The 15,771-nt window shown below is 41.9% G+C and overlaps 1 protein-coding gene and 1 pseudogene across 1 annotated transcript in view; one reads left to right on the forward strand and one right to left on the reverse strand.

Annotated features, from left to right (window-relative positions):
* Positions 1-15,771, reverse strand: part of CXCL12 (C-X-C motif chemokine ligand 12) — an 88,654-nt gene that overhangs the window by 38,957 nt on the left and 33,926 nt on the right. The window lies entirely within an intron of this gene.
* Positions 7,023-13,445, forward strand: LOC148473324 (uncharacterized; annotated as a pseudogene).

Genomic DNA, 15,771 nt, shown 5'->3' on the forward strand with positions numbered 1-15,771 from the left:
TCTTAAATGTGTTTGTGTTACAAATGGTGTTATTGTTGAATGCATAGGGAAGAACCCGCTTCCCTCCCACCAGATAAAATGGAGGAATTGCTAAAAGGCATTTTGAAAATAAATGAAAAAGTAACTAAGGGCCAGGAGAAGACCAAATGGATTCTGCGTGGACAACTGAGAATGTTGGTGCACAAACAGTCTGATATGGGAGTGCAGAATACGCTGCAGAAATGATGCTGGCAGACGATGTCAAGGTATATCCTGTGATTTCTGAAACAAACGCAAAGCATGCTAAATGGCTGATGGCAGAACTAGGCTGAGGCAATACTATGTTATTTGTGCGGTGAAGCTCAGAAACCTAAATGGAAATGGATGAAATGCAGGCGTTGGACTATTAAGTGGAAGATTTTGGCTCACATTGGAGTTCCCGCCATTGGGAGAGCACAAAAATGTCATGGCTGGTCTTGAAAGACAGAAATCTTTTAGGTCACAGCTCATTGATTTGCTTAAAGTTCTTAAGAAATGGGTGTTGCCTTGAACAGAGTCTGGTGTGAGAGCACCATGATGGAAAAGGTGCCAGTAAGTGTAGAAACTATGAACATATATTTCAGTTTGGAGGTGTGTATCATTTACAGTCCCTATGTCCCAAGTTATAGGAGCCCATGTGCTGTAGCCTGTCTCATATTTGTGTATGGTGCTTTGAGTCCCACAACAGGGACGCCCTGGTTGTTTCAGATGACTGGATACAAAAGTAGTGTTGGCCTTAGTATAAACTCATCCTGGTCACCAGCACAGTGCTACCCGAGTAAGCAACTATTTATTTTTTATGGTTCAGATTCATGGTATACAAGGAATCAATTAGATGTTTGATAGAACTCTCTTAAAGATGTCAGTAAACAAAGGACAAACAATCCAACTATAAGTCACCAAAGTGTCAAGGCTACCATATGCCCTCATTTTGGGGCAAGACTTTTCTCTCTTTGAACAAGTCCTGTACTAGATATAGCATATTGGGGAGGAAATAAAACATGTGAGCATGTCTTACAAATATTCTTTTGACCCTTGATACCCACATCTAGTGCACAGGACCTTTGAACATGTTGGCAGGGACCTTGTAGAAGTCCAAGGGACGCAATGACAAACATATAATGTAATATCTGCAGTCTGTTTATTTAAATCAGGGGACAAAGTGTTTCTGTTGATTCCCACAAAAAAAGTGCAGATTTCCAAGGGTTTAGCTTGTCTGCAAATCAAAGACACCAAGCAGGAGAATGGTATTCCAATATGATGATGTGCATAGATCACATTTATTATATAAAAGGAGGAGTGTATTGTCAGAAAAGTTTGCATTCCCCATGGAGTCCACACACCCGGGTAAGGTGATGCTAGGGGAGGAGTATGTGGCAAAGCAGGAGACTTACCACACGCTTCTGGAAGGAATTCAGCTGTTAATGCTGTTAGCAGGCTGCAGGGTGGATGCTAGGCAGGTAACTAGGCAAAATGAAAGCATCGTTTATATCCAGCCAATTGGAATAGAGCTAAGGTGGGTCTTAACCTTTAAAAAGGTGTCTGTGTCACAATTTATACATTTAAAATATGAATTTATATTTTATGCTTGTATTTGTGCTAGAGTATATACAGGTAATAGTCATTTAATACAGGATTTTACAATGAAGATTTCACCCATTTGCCTCTGACTCTTAAGTTTTAATTGCACTTTCTTTGTGGTAATTATTTTTGTGGACGCATTTACAGTAAATTGAGTTGCAATTGCTCCATGTTAATCCCAACCTAAACTCTGGCTATTGATCTTTCCTACATTTACCACATTATAGGAAATCAATACCTATAAAATAAAAACAAAAAGGAGAGCGGGTTGCAAATGATTTATGCCACTATTTCCCTGAAGAATTCCCGTAGAGGACAGAACACATAGGGACCATTTAAAGGACTTGTTTCAAGAGCTCACACCTGTAAAGGATTTATAATCATTTGGACTCTACATACATTTTCCAGATAATCTTACCATGACTTTTATTGTATGTATGTGTATTTTTTATGCTGATCTGCTAATTTTTGCACTTGTACCTTGCATCTCTTGAGATGCTGACTAGTAGGAGTAGAAGTTTACAGATCCATATGTTAAACAGATAAGCCTACATATTGTTTTTATTTTGGTATGAAGCCTTTTATTTCACTGGGGGGGTCTACATTTAAGCACACTAACATTCCACACCATTAGGGTGCCTTCACTTTTACCAATAGTTTACAGATGTAGCACATGCCAAAAACAGGTGAACCCAAGTAAGGCTGTCACCTCAAGAGGAAGTTACTGTAATGTTTAAATATTCCTTGGACAAACTTTCAACTGCAACCTGCTTAACCTAATTTATGGCTTCATTTAATCATGAGTGTGACAGAGCACCTGGAAATAGGTGTTGTTTGAAGCGTTTCATTACATTCGGTAAGGTGCTGCACTGTTAAGGTGCAATAAGAAGGCGCCAAATGGGTCTTTGTATAATTATAGGATGAGACCTGATGACTCTAATAATGGCAGTAAGGATCTCCTATAAACCTTCTTCTCTTTTATATAATTTTACTAGTTCTGCTGCAAAACTCATTTATACACAGGTTATGTGGCTGATTCAAGTAACTTTGCACCTGGAACAAACAATGTTGCAATGCAAGGGGTGCAAATATATTTATTTTTTGTATGCATAGTAAATACTGGCTTCTTTTGCATGTAGCCCACAAATGCTGGACAAAGTTTAAAAAAAATAGATAGCCCAAGCGCCAGTAATGGTGTGCTGTTGACCCCCCTCCTTGTGTAGATTGTATGCATAGTAAATACTGGCTTCTTTTGCATGTAGCCCACAAATGCTGGACAAAGTTAAAAAAAAATAGATAGCCCAAGCGCCAGTAATGGTGTGCTGTTGACCCCCCTCCTTGTGTAGATTGCAGCACACTCACAGGAAGTTTTTGCCACACTTCCAAAATTTATATTTTTGAAAGTTTATATATACTGATAGTTGAGCCTTAAATAAAGGTGGTTTATAAATACACTCCCTGATATGTGTTCTAAGACGCCGCCTACTTTTTGTGTATTTCACAAATGCTGGACAGCTTTATTTTTACACTGCAATTTAAATTTTAGTTTGGACATACCCCACCCAAATCTAAACCTCTCTCAGTGGCAAACGCAGGATTTTGAAAGGGGGGTTTCCAAATCCTTGGTTACCGAACCAATGAAAAGACATCTACCCACAAATAAATAGATAGACAGACAGACACACAGATAGATAGATAGATAGATAGATAGATAGATAGAAAGAAAGAAACAGCTTACACAAGATTTAGGACCACTACAGTTAAATATACCACCGCCTATGACGGGGTACCCACACACTGACTGACACAGACACACACTCCTATCACTAAAAAACATGAATGCAGCAGGCAAATAAATATAGCCAGCATGATTTATTAAAGATCCCCCTCCCCCCAGTAGTTGTCCCCCCTTTGCAGTGCCCCCAGTAGTAGTCCCCCTTATGCAGTGGCACCAGTAGAATCCCTTATATAGTGCCCCAAGTAGTAGTCCCCCCTATACAGTATCCCCAGTAGTGCCCCTTATATAGTGCCCCCAGTAGTAGTCTCCCTTTGCAGTGCCCATAGTAGTGCCCCTTATATTGTGCCCCCAGTAGCAGTCCCCCTTACATAGTGCCCCCAGTAGTGCTCATTATATAGTGCCCCCAGAAGTAGTTCCCCCTTTGGAGTGTCCCTTATATAGTGACCCCAGTAGTAGTCCCCCCTTTGCAGTGCCCCAGTGGTGCCCCTTATATAGTGCCCCCAGTAGTAGTCCTCACTATGCAGTGCCCCCAGTAGTAGTCCACCTATGCAGTGCCCCCAGTAGTAGCCCCCTCTATGCAGTGCCCCCAGTAGTAGTCCCCCCAGAAGTGCCCCTTATGTAGTGCCCCCAGTAGTGCCCCCAGTAGTAGTCTCCCCAGAAGTGCCCCCAGTAGTAGTCCCCCCAGTATTGGCCCTTATATAATGTCCCAAGTAGTAGTCCTCCTATTCAGTGCCCCCATAACTGGCCATCCCCCTATTCAGGGCCCCCAGTAGTATCCCCCTTATACAGTGCCCTCAGTAGCTGCCACTCCCTCTATACAGTGCCCCCAGTAGCGGCCCCCCCATACAGTGCCCCTAGTAGCGGCCACCCCTCCATACAGCATACAGTGCCCACAGTAGGGCCCCCCCTATGCAGTACCAGTGTCAGTGCCTGTGCCCCTTTCACACACACACAAAAATAAAAAAAACAATTTACCTGAATCCCCGCTCCTGCAGCGACCGCCGCTGTCCGCTCCTCCCGGCCCACTCAGCACTATGGGTGAGACGTCATGGCGTCTCTCCCATTACCCGCTGCGAAGGGAGCCGGAAGGCGGAGCTCATGAGTGCTTGTCTCTGCACATATTACATCAGCCCAACATTATTTTACCAAGGTGCAAAGTTACTTTCTTTTTTTCTGCTTTGCTCCCAACTCCCTGCAATTTGGGGGCTCCTTGGTGGAAATCTAGGAACACTTGTGCAAATCGAGGCTCTCTGCACCTGTAGTTTGTACTTTGCGAATGACCTGTTGAGTGTATGAGTGTATAGCACAGCAATGGATGCATGTTTGCAATAGATCTTTGTAAATTGTAGTTGACTGCATTGATCATTACACATAATGCTGTCATATAATTACAAGCTATTCTAGAACTGCATTTTGTAGAGACACAAAGTTAAAGATGGCATTGGCATTTAATACTTTGAATGGTAGTTTGTGGGCTATAAAACACAGATAGTAAATTCCAGTAAGTAATTAAGCTAGTGTTACATCCCTAGAATGTTCATACATTCCAAATATAATATAAGTAATACAGTCTATAATGCATAAAATTTAATACAAAGTTGATTATTGCCTGCATGTAACACTGTGTGACATGTTATGGTCTCTGGTGATGAATATTTAGCCAGTAAATGAGGCGATATTTCAATGGCTTACACGCTTATTTATACTATAGGTCAGTGGTTCTCAAACTCGGTGTTCAGGACCCCACACAGTTCACTTTTTCCAGGTTGCCTAGCAGGTGCACAGGTGTATTAGTTACTCACTGACACATTTTAAAAGATCAACAGGTGCAGCTAATTATTTCACTTGTAATTATGTGAGGAGTCCTGCAAAACATGCACTGTTTGGGGTCCTGAGGACCGAGTTTGAGAACCTGTGATATAGGTGATTAAAATATAGTCAGACAATCTCAGTCAACATGCTCAAAAAGTAGTGACAATTTTCTGATCTATGTGAACATAAAAGTCTGTTTAATCAAGTTACCTGTTAAAGGATAATTCCACCCACGCCTGAACTCACCCAAATGCTATGTAACTGGACCACAGTGTTCAGGATCTCCAGTGAGTACATCCACAGATCCCGCAGTCACCTGCCATTTCTCTGTCCGCTCCTGCGCGCTTCTGCAGGCTGCATGTTGCTGGTGGACCACATGAGCAAAGAGAGTCCAGTGATGTCTGACACACTTTCCTTGCTCCTGCTGACGTAGTTGTTCTTGGAAAATAAGTAATGTTTCATTTACTGTAAATTAGTCCACCCAGGACTGAGTTGTCAATTCTAGCCTTCTAGGTCACATAGGGTCCCTAACAATTAGGTGAATTAATGATGAAAGTATAGTTTAGGTTAAAAAAAGTACAAGTAAAAATAAATGCATCAAGTTCAGTAGTTCCTCCTTAGAACCTCCAATTAAGTCATACCCCAAAAAAAAAACCTTATAAAATCCTGTTTGATCTAGGAGGGGGAAAATGTAATGGATAAACATATTATACATTTTTATGGGATGCAGTCAGGAAGCCGATGGTCGAAATGCCGACCGGAGGTTAGGGTTAGGCTTTAGCCCAGGAAACTTAGGTTTAGGCTGCGGGGAAGGGGGAGTTAGGTTTAGGTGCTTAGAGAGGGGTTAGGGTTGGGCACCCCTAAGGGAGGGTTAGGGTTAAGGTAGGGGGTAGGGTTAGGGGTACTTACCAAAATCAGATGTCAGGATCTATACCCCTGCCAGGCTTCCTGCGGTATTACATACTGATTCTATTTTATAGCTAGTTTATTAGAAAAACACAAGTTAAGCGTTTCCTAAATACTAATCGTATTGACCCAGAGAAAAGAAAAGTAAAACATTAATGGGACATGTGCCAATATAAAATAATAAGGGGGAAAACAATTTGTACCTGAATCTAAAAATGTAAATCTGAGAAATTCCCTGGAGCAATAACTCAGATAATCTCCTATAACAGAGTTGCCCAATCTCCACCCTTAAGCTGGGCATCCACTATACAATTTTCTGTCAGATATCTGTCCAATCTGGCTGGTTGAAATGAAAATGTATAGGTAATGTATGGGAGCAAATGACAGTAGATCATATAGTTTTAAACACTGAAAAAAGGACAAAAAAAATATTCAAATTGGTTACATTTGTGTGTTTTAACCAATTTGTCTGAACAACCATTTTTGGCTATTTTCCAATGTTTGTGAGCAAATGGACGATTGTCATTTGCTCCCATACATTACCAGGTTTTCATTCCAACCAGCCAGATTGGACAGATATCTGATATAAAATTGTATAGTGGATGCCCAACTTAACAGTCCATGTTTTAAGGCTATCCATGCTTGTGTCCTATTAATTTTTAAATCCTGTTAGTGAATTTACCATCACCATTTGTGGTAAATTATGCCACAGTTTAATCAGTCTGATGCTAAAACCTTCTGATCACTAGTGATGACCCCTTGTTCTCTCATCCTTGATATGAAAAGTTAATCAGACAAATATTTTAATTGACCTTTCCCAAATTTATACGTGTTAATTCAGGTAACCTTCCTGTGATTCCTGTGGGTTTCACCTATGCATTGATCTTATTTCTTATATATCCCAGGACGTTAATCCCCTAGTAGTCTCTTCTACTTCATGGGGCTGGTGCACGGACTGATACTAACGATGACGGATGAGGCAGCTGGTGTAAAATCAATATACGGCACGGGTTTCCGCTTGCAAATGAATGAACCACCACATAATCCCGATGGATTCTTGCATTAGCATACTGTAGCAAATCTGACTTCCATGGTGCCCACACTTACAGCCACATTATGCATCTATCAGACTGAAGAAGCCGAATGGGTGTAGGAATTAGCTTTCTCATGTTGAAAATGTTTAGAAAGGTCAAATTCACACATATATGTCTGACTAAGACAGAATCGGTATGAAATCCCGGCAGTCGGGATGCCTGCTGTCAATATTCCGACAGCGGCATCCAATGCTCAGGATCCCGACAAGTGTCCGGTAAGTATAGTAACCCTCCTCCCTTAGTGCCTAACCCTAACCCACCCCGGGAGTACCTAACCCTCCCTCTCCTCTAGCCTAACCCCCGTGATGCCTAAATCTAACCCCCCCTCCCCCTTAGTGCTTAACCCCCCCAGTGGTGCCCAACCCTAACCCACCCCCGGTGGTATCTAACCCTAACCTCCCCCTCCCCTAGCCTAACCCCCCGTGAAGCCTAAACCTAACCACCCCCCGTAATTAAGACCTAACAAGCCCCGATATACTTACAATCATCATCCTGGCTGTGGAGATTCTGGCGGCGGACTGTCCACTACTGACGTTATTCCAGCGTTGATCTTCTGGCCAGGTAGTGGCATTCCGGCGCTGGATGCCGGCTGTAGGTATCATAACTATATCCCGACTAAGAACAGCAATTATACACATACAGATGTATCCTTGCACATCTTTGCTGCAGTCGCACTATAAAGCCCCTCTCGGGCATTTTTAGGAGAGGTATCTTTGCTGCAGTGTAGCAGATGCAAATATAGGCTGATGATGATAACTTTCTGAAAACTCGGCGTACATGCTGAGTACGTAAATACACAATTTGCATGTTGCCTTTTTTTGTATCAATTTAAGCCAGTTTAATACAAAATGTGATCAGCTCTAAATCTCCTTTCTTGTAGCTACAGGTGGTTACCACATGGTCTCTGTGAGGACTTTAAACTGAAAAAGGTTGCCACAAAATGTTTGCTATGGGCTATTAATGTATATATACGCAGTGATCATATCTACCCTTAATCTTTTCTTAATTAGCCATTCCTCAAACTAAGATCTGCTTCACTCAGGATCCGCTCAGCTGATCTGTCAGTACTTCCTCCAGCACATCATCTATATAGTCACCTGCTATGTTACTGCCCAGTTTTCAAATTTATGTTGTAGGGAGAAGGAACCGTACAATATGTGCACTCTATTACACTACATGATTTAGTGTCACCTGCAAACAAAAGCACTACTTGTCCATAGAGTAGGTATTTATTACATACAAACTTGACCACGTTTATAAGGGATCTGTTAGTTAGTTTTCTATCTCATGTTACACTACATTAAATAATATTTTCTATAGTAAAAAAAACAACCAATTATTGAAATCTGTAACATATGAGGTTTTATGAGTGTACTAATTGACAATGATCTGTCAAAATATGTGTAATCCATCATTAAAGTGAAAACAGTCATTTACATCAGCAGATTACAGCATGGCAGATACCTGAAGCAGCTGACTTTTTATACCTGAGGGCTTCCCACCGTGCTGAGACGGGACTATTATTCCTGTAGTGAATCTCTCATCATCTTTTGGTGAGAGGCGATCAAAACCAAATTAGCGGTGATATATCCCTGCTGAAAGAACTGTGTATTTTGATATGAAGATCAGTCCATGTTGCTCTACATGCTTCATCTTGGCGAGGTTCTGTCCTGGTGCGGATCCAGCTAAATTCCTCTTGGCTGACGGTTTAGACAAGGTCAAGAGTTGCTGGAAATCTTTTACTTACTGATTCAGCACAGATAATAAAACAAGGATTTTCAAGTTCAAAAATGCATTGTCATCAAGGAGTAAATGTAACTAATGATAATACCATATGGAAGAGTTGTAGACTGCAGTCCTGCTGTAAACAGATGACGATACCACACTGAAGTATTATTTACTACAGTCTACAGATATATGTGTTATTTCTCCATCTTCCGCATGACACAATGATCTAGACATTTAAATATTTTGGACAAAAATCTTCAACATTCTCAAATATAAAATGATCAGTTTCCTTAAAAACAAACAATAAAGAGATCAAGATGAGTTAGTAATGTACCAAAGTCCTAAATATTGCAATATACAGGCTCATTTAGAGTGTGATGTGTTTGCTTTCAAAGCACAGGTGTAAAATGCAGCATAATTGCACATTCTGTGTCTCATGTAAGTTGGACGGAAACATTTTTACTTACATGCATCTTTATACATCCATGGATAGGCCAAAGGATGCAACTTTACACTCATGACACCTTGCGCTAAGGGTTATGGGAGAGAGGTTGGAGGGAACATGTAAGCGCGGACAAAGGGCCTGATTCAGCAAGGATCGCTATTGTGATCACAGCTTCGATTACGTATGCAGTTCAACTGCGATGATATGTTAATTCATTGCGATCGCTATGCCACCACAGCACTACATACGGACGCTCACTTTACCTTACACACATCTGTAATGTTTAGCAAGACTGCGAAAACATCGGTACAATCGAGCACCATCGCAGCCTCACGCACACTTGCACAAGGTCAGACCTTACTCAGAAATTGCTAACTTCAGCGCACGCTATGATACCTGCTGCGTATGGCATCGCAGTGGATAATTTATGCACGCCCCTGCAACGGTGTTCAAACGCACTGGCACGCCTGCGTTTCACCGAACACCCCACGTCACTACCCACAAACGGCACTTCCTGTCATTCCCTCTGCGATGGGCCTGTGTAGTCACTGTGATCACAGTCCCAATCACAGTGGCCGGTTCGCGCACTGCAATGCATACAAATGCGCAGAACGCAATGATCGGCCGATTACGTGCGCATTAGCAACTGCGATCCAAGCTGAATCCGGCCCAAAGTATGGTAAATGCAAAATGCATCCTATGCTGATCACAAGAAGCATATGTGTCTGTTTGTTGGCGTATCACCTGCGGGTAAAAACGCAAACTAATAATGATAGATACCTGATTGACCAAATGGATCTAAATACCTCACATTTATGCTAATACTATATGAATTTTGGTGTTGCAAACTATTTACATTATTACAGTGAGACTACCAATCTGGGAGGAATTCAATTAGTTGCGATAAAGTGATAACTTGTCACGCTTTAAGTTTTCGCACACATCGTGCAATTATTTTACTTTCCACATCTAAGTGCGCTTTCATTTTTTGCGCAATTCAATTGCAAAAATCACGATAAGTGTAGGTGAAAATTAGGAAATCTGCTTGTACCCCAAAAAAGGCAAAGTGATATAGGATAACAGTATATAAGTGTGTTAGTGACTCCAATAACATTTTTGGGGTTCTTAAATTGTGTCAAATGGCTGTTATATGCATATTTCTAAAACAGTCAAATAATGTTAGAAAGCGAGTATTTTTTGGCAAGATAAATGTTCTACTTAAATTGTGGGTGCATAAAAATGCCTATCAGTATATATTTGTGTCATCTACAGACACTTTAAAAAAAAAAAACTAACACCCACCTACAATCTTATACCCCTTTTACACCGTAGCTAAAACCCGGGTTTTTGAAGGGTTAACCCGGGCAGCTCCCTGGTGTAAAAGGGGAGAGAGTTTAATCGCCGGGTCGAGTGACCCGGCAATCCAACCCAGGTAACTAGCAGGGTTTAACACGGGCGTAGCCCGTGAAACCCTGCTGTGAGAACAGCGCACTCCAGGTCACGATGACCTGGAGTGCGCTGCTAGCCTGCCGATTGGTCCGGCTTCAGTGGCGCTTGGAGATGATGTCATCTCCAAGTGACCACTTTCACTCCGCAAAAGCCGGGTCTATGCAGACTCGACTGCGGTGTGAGCGGCGCTGACTCGGGAATATCCTGAGTTGGCGCCGGCAAAATTCCGGGTCTGATCCGGATAGGAACTTTGGCCCTCATTCAGAGCCGCTCGTTAGCGGCAGTACGCTCGTTCCGAGCGATGTTTGCACATCTGCGCATGCGTACGCTTTTTAGTACGCATGCGCGAACCAGTCAGTGCGGCCGAAAATCCTTTGTACGCTATATAGCGAGTGCCTGCTATTTTGAGTGACAGAATGAGGCGTATGTGGGTGGTAACAGGGGAAGGTGCTTGAAAATGGGGAGTGGAGATCCGAACGCAGGCGTGCTTAAAGGTCAAAACGGGCGTTTTATGGGTGTGTATATTTAAAACAGCAGCGTCATTGACCACGTCACTGGGTTATTTTATAGCCAGAACTGCACGCAAATTTGTGGTAGCAAACACCAACCACAAGAATAGCGAGCAGTTCATACGCTGGTCGATGTACTCGATTAATCTAATAAATAGCGGACATGACGTAGGATGCGTGCGGCCAGGGGGCGTTTTTAACAAATAAATTAGCGTATGTTTTGCTCGTTCGTTCAGACTTAGAGGTGTGAACACACTGCAATGTGCGTACGGATCATTTAAATAGCCACCCCTTGTTTTTAAACGAACGACCGCAAATAGCGTCCGGCTCTGAATGAGGGCCTTTGTTCCAAATCCGGGTCAGACCCGGAATTAAGGTGGAAAAGGGGTATTAAAAACACCTGACCCATTCATACAGCAGCCTATTTACCTGTCCCATTCATATAGCAGCCTATTTACCTGTCCCATTCATACAGCAGCCCCATTTACCTGTCCCATTCATACAGCAGCCCTATTTACCTGTCCCATTCATACAACAGCCCCATTTACCTAACCCATTCATACAGCAGCCCCATTTACCTGTCCCATTCATGCAGCAGCCTCATTTACCTGACCCATTCATACAGCAGCCCCATTTACCTAACCCATTCATACAGCAGCCCCATTTACCTGTCCCATTCATACAGCAGCCCCATTTACCTGTCCCATTCATACAGCAACCCCATTTACCTAACCCATTCATACAGCAGCCCCATTTACCTAACCCATTCATACAGCAGCCCCATTTACCTGTCCCATTCATACAGCAGCCCCATTTACCTCTCCCATTCATACAGCAGCCCCATTTACCTGTCCCATTCATACAACAGCCCCATTTACCTGTCCCATTCATACAGCAGCCCAATTTACCTGACCCATTCATACAGCAGCCTCATTTACCGGTCCCATTCATGCAGCAGCCTAATTTACCTGACCCATTCATACAGCAGCCCCATTTACCTAACCCATTCATACAGCAGCCCCATTTACCTGACCCATTCATACAGCAGCCCCATTTACCTAACCCATTCATACAGCAACCCCATTTACCTAACCCATTCAAACAGCAGCCCCATTTACCTAACCCATTCATACAGCAGCCCCATTTACCTGTCCCATTCATACAGCAGCCCCATTTACCTCTCCCATTCATACAGCAGCCCCATTTACCTCTCCCATTCATACAGCAGCCTCATTTACCTGTCCCATTCATACAGCAGTCCCATTCATACAGCAGCCCCATTTACCTGTCCCGTTCATACAGCAGCCCCATTTACCTGACACATTCATACAGCAGCCTCATTTATCTGTCCCATTCATACAGCAGCCCCATTTACCTGTCCCATTCATACAGCAGCCCCATGTACCTGTCCCATTCATACAGCAGCCTCATTTACCTGTCCCATTCACACAGCAGCCTCATTTACCTGACCCATTCACACAGCAGCCCCATTTACCTGTCCCATTCATACAGCAGCCCCATTTACCTGTCCCATTCATACAGCAGCCCCATTTACCTGTCCCATTCATACAGCAGCCCCATTTACCTGACCCATTCATACAGCAGCCCCATTTACCTGTCCCATTCATACAGCAGCCCCATTTACCTGTCCCATTCATACAGCAGCCTCATTTACCTGACCCATTCATACAGCAGCCTCATTTACCTGACCCATTCATACAGCAGCCCCATTTACCTCTCCCATTCATACAGCAGCCCCATTTACCTGACCCATTCATACAGCAGCCCCATTTACCTGACCCATTCATACAGCAGCCCCATTTACCTGTCCCATTCATACAGCAGCCCCATTTACCTGACCCATTCATACAGCAGTCCCATTTACCTGTCCCATTCATACAGCAGCCTCATTTACCTGACCCATTCATACAGCAGCCCCATTTACCTGTCCCATTCATACAGCAGCCCCATTTACCTGTCCCATTCATACAGCAGCCCCATTTACCTGTCCCATTCATACAGCAGCCCCATTTACCTGACCCATTCATACAGCAGCCCCATTTACCTGTCCCATTCATACAGCAGCCCCATTTACCTATCGCACATCAATTAACCTATTTTCCTACAATTTGCACTTTATCAACCCAAAAATTACTGTAACGTAATTTTTAGAGAAATTAAGTTAATAAAACATTATCTTTGCCTAATTAGTCATTAAGGGGGTGTCCCAGTGTTCCTGAACCACGTCCAAATATTTTTACCTTAAAATAAGGATTTTCCTCTACTTAACATCTGCTCAAGAGGTGATGAAAACTAATTCACTCTAAATGCTATGGAGAATTTGCACCCACAAAAACCGCGGCTAATAGGATTTAGTCACGCAATAAGATATTTTTCGCGAAAAAGCGTCTTATCGCAGCTGATTGAATTCCCTCTTCAGACTGCTATAATAAATAAAGCATGATCTTATTCCATCTTTTCATAGGTAAGAAAACATATGTGTGTATTTATTTGAACTTAATAAAAACTTTCATTTTGTATTTGCATCTCAGTCTAATGTCCCTTTGCTGTACATGGTGAATGCAAATTTATTAGCTTTTAAAAATACTCTCCAGATATGTACAATGTTGTGTGTGAATTGTGAACTGTAATTCTAGCATTAATTACTACCACTATCCTACATTCAATTCAAATGAAACACTAATGTGCTTTTACAGATACACATCATGATACCAAGGCATACTCAAGACACTGTTTATCATCATCATCAATGTGACTATAGTGAATGGTATTGTACTATAAAAGAAAAATAAATAAATGAAAAAAGCATTTATTTATTTAAAAACTTTTTTTAAAACCACAAAGATCGGTGCTGATGAACATGCCTTTATTGTACCTAGTCTACTCTTCCACACTCCTAACTCCTTCATTCTGCCTCTCTCTACAAAAAAAGCACAAGGCATACACAAAAATATTAATAGAGGTATGCTTTTCTGTTGCACATGTGCAGTATGAAAAAGTGTCGTTTACACACAAAAATGTGGTTCATATGTCTAACTAAATGAGCCCCACAGTGCCTGTATTTATTTCTTAGACTGTTTGTACATATATGTGCATTAGGCACCAATGGAGTTATGTTTATTATGATAAACTAGTTGAGGTGTGAAGAATAGGGAACTATCAGTTATACAGCACTGAGGGGTCTATTTACTAAGCAGTGTTAGGAGACAGAGTGAAAAGTGATAAGGTGCCAGTCAATCAGCTCCCAACTGTCATTTTTCAAAAACAGCCTGTGAGATGACAGTTGGGAGCTGATTGGCTGGCACCTTATCACTTTCTTATCACTTTTTACTCTGTCTCCTAACACTGCTTAGTAAATAGACCCCTTAATGTACTAAGCTCTTGAAAGTGATAAATTGGAAAGTGATAAATTACCAGCCACTCAGCTCCTGTCATGTTACAGGCTGTGTTTGAAAATTGACAGTTAGGAGCTGATTGGCTGGTAGTTTATCACTCTCCAATTTATCTTTCTAGAGCTTAGAAAGCTCCACTTTCTCTCTCTCCATACTTTGCCAGCCAGCTAGAAATGAGCTATTGTTATTTATGGCAGGCAGGTGTACAGTCCCTTTGACATAAAAACACATAAAAGCCATTAAGATGTTGTTTGACCTTCGGCCAAAATTTTATGTGTGCAGAAAATATTTTGCATATAGACATATTCTGGATAGTTCTCTTACAAGCCAGAAAAGTACACAGTGCTACTGTGTATTGTGTGCACTATCTATAGGTTGTCTGCATAGCTTTTTAGCAAGTCCATATTGCACTTTCTCTGTGCAGATGCTATGCATAATAATGATGATTTGTGCTTCATCTTTGGTTATAAAGGGTTTTGGAGCAGCCCCTTAATATAATGAGGCTACCTTTACTTCAGGTGTCACAGGTTTACATTTTAGTGTTTATGTGTATGAATTTATGCAGGTGTATTGTTGCTATGGAGTGCTTGAAGATGGCAGTAGCCACCCCACTGAAAGTAGTGACTGAGGCTGGATTACTATCACTATCTGAAGTGGTATAAAAATGTGTTGCATTCAACTAAAAGGCTGTGAGAATTCCAGCACCTCAAAATATGTACACATTCTGTCCTTTGATGTTATGTAGACTGTATTGTACCTCAGAACAAATCTTGTGTTTGCATCCTGGCATAGAATCAGATGTGTTACAGTAGTTTTCCCAAACCCTGAATGGAATGCCAAGAAACTCTACCCACCAGAATGACATCAAATATCTGCCATCTCGCTGTGATAAACTGCAACATGTGTATCAGCAATGCAGGAAGGCATGGATTTGGCGGCATAACTCCAAATATTTCCAGTTCATAAATGACTCCTGTGCGCTAATTTAATTAATGGTTTTTGACCTGAGAAACACGTTGAGATTTTTCCCAACTCAATCATTTTAATTATTTTTTATCTATTTTAAGGTTCCTAATTA

This window comes from Taudactylus pleione, unplaced genomic scaffold (genome assembly GCF_031769625.1).
Source record: "Taudactylus pleione unplaced genomic scaffold, aTauple2 ptg000935l, whole genome shotgun sequence".
Taxonomy (NCBI): domain Eukaryota; kingdom Metazoa; phylum Chordata; class Amphibia; order Anura; family Myobatrachidae; genus Taudactylus; species Taudactylus pleione.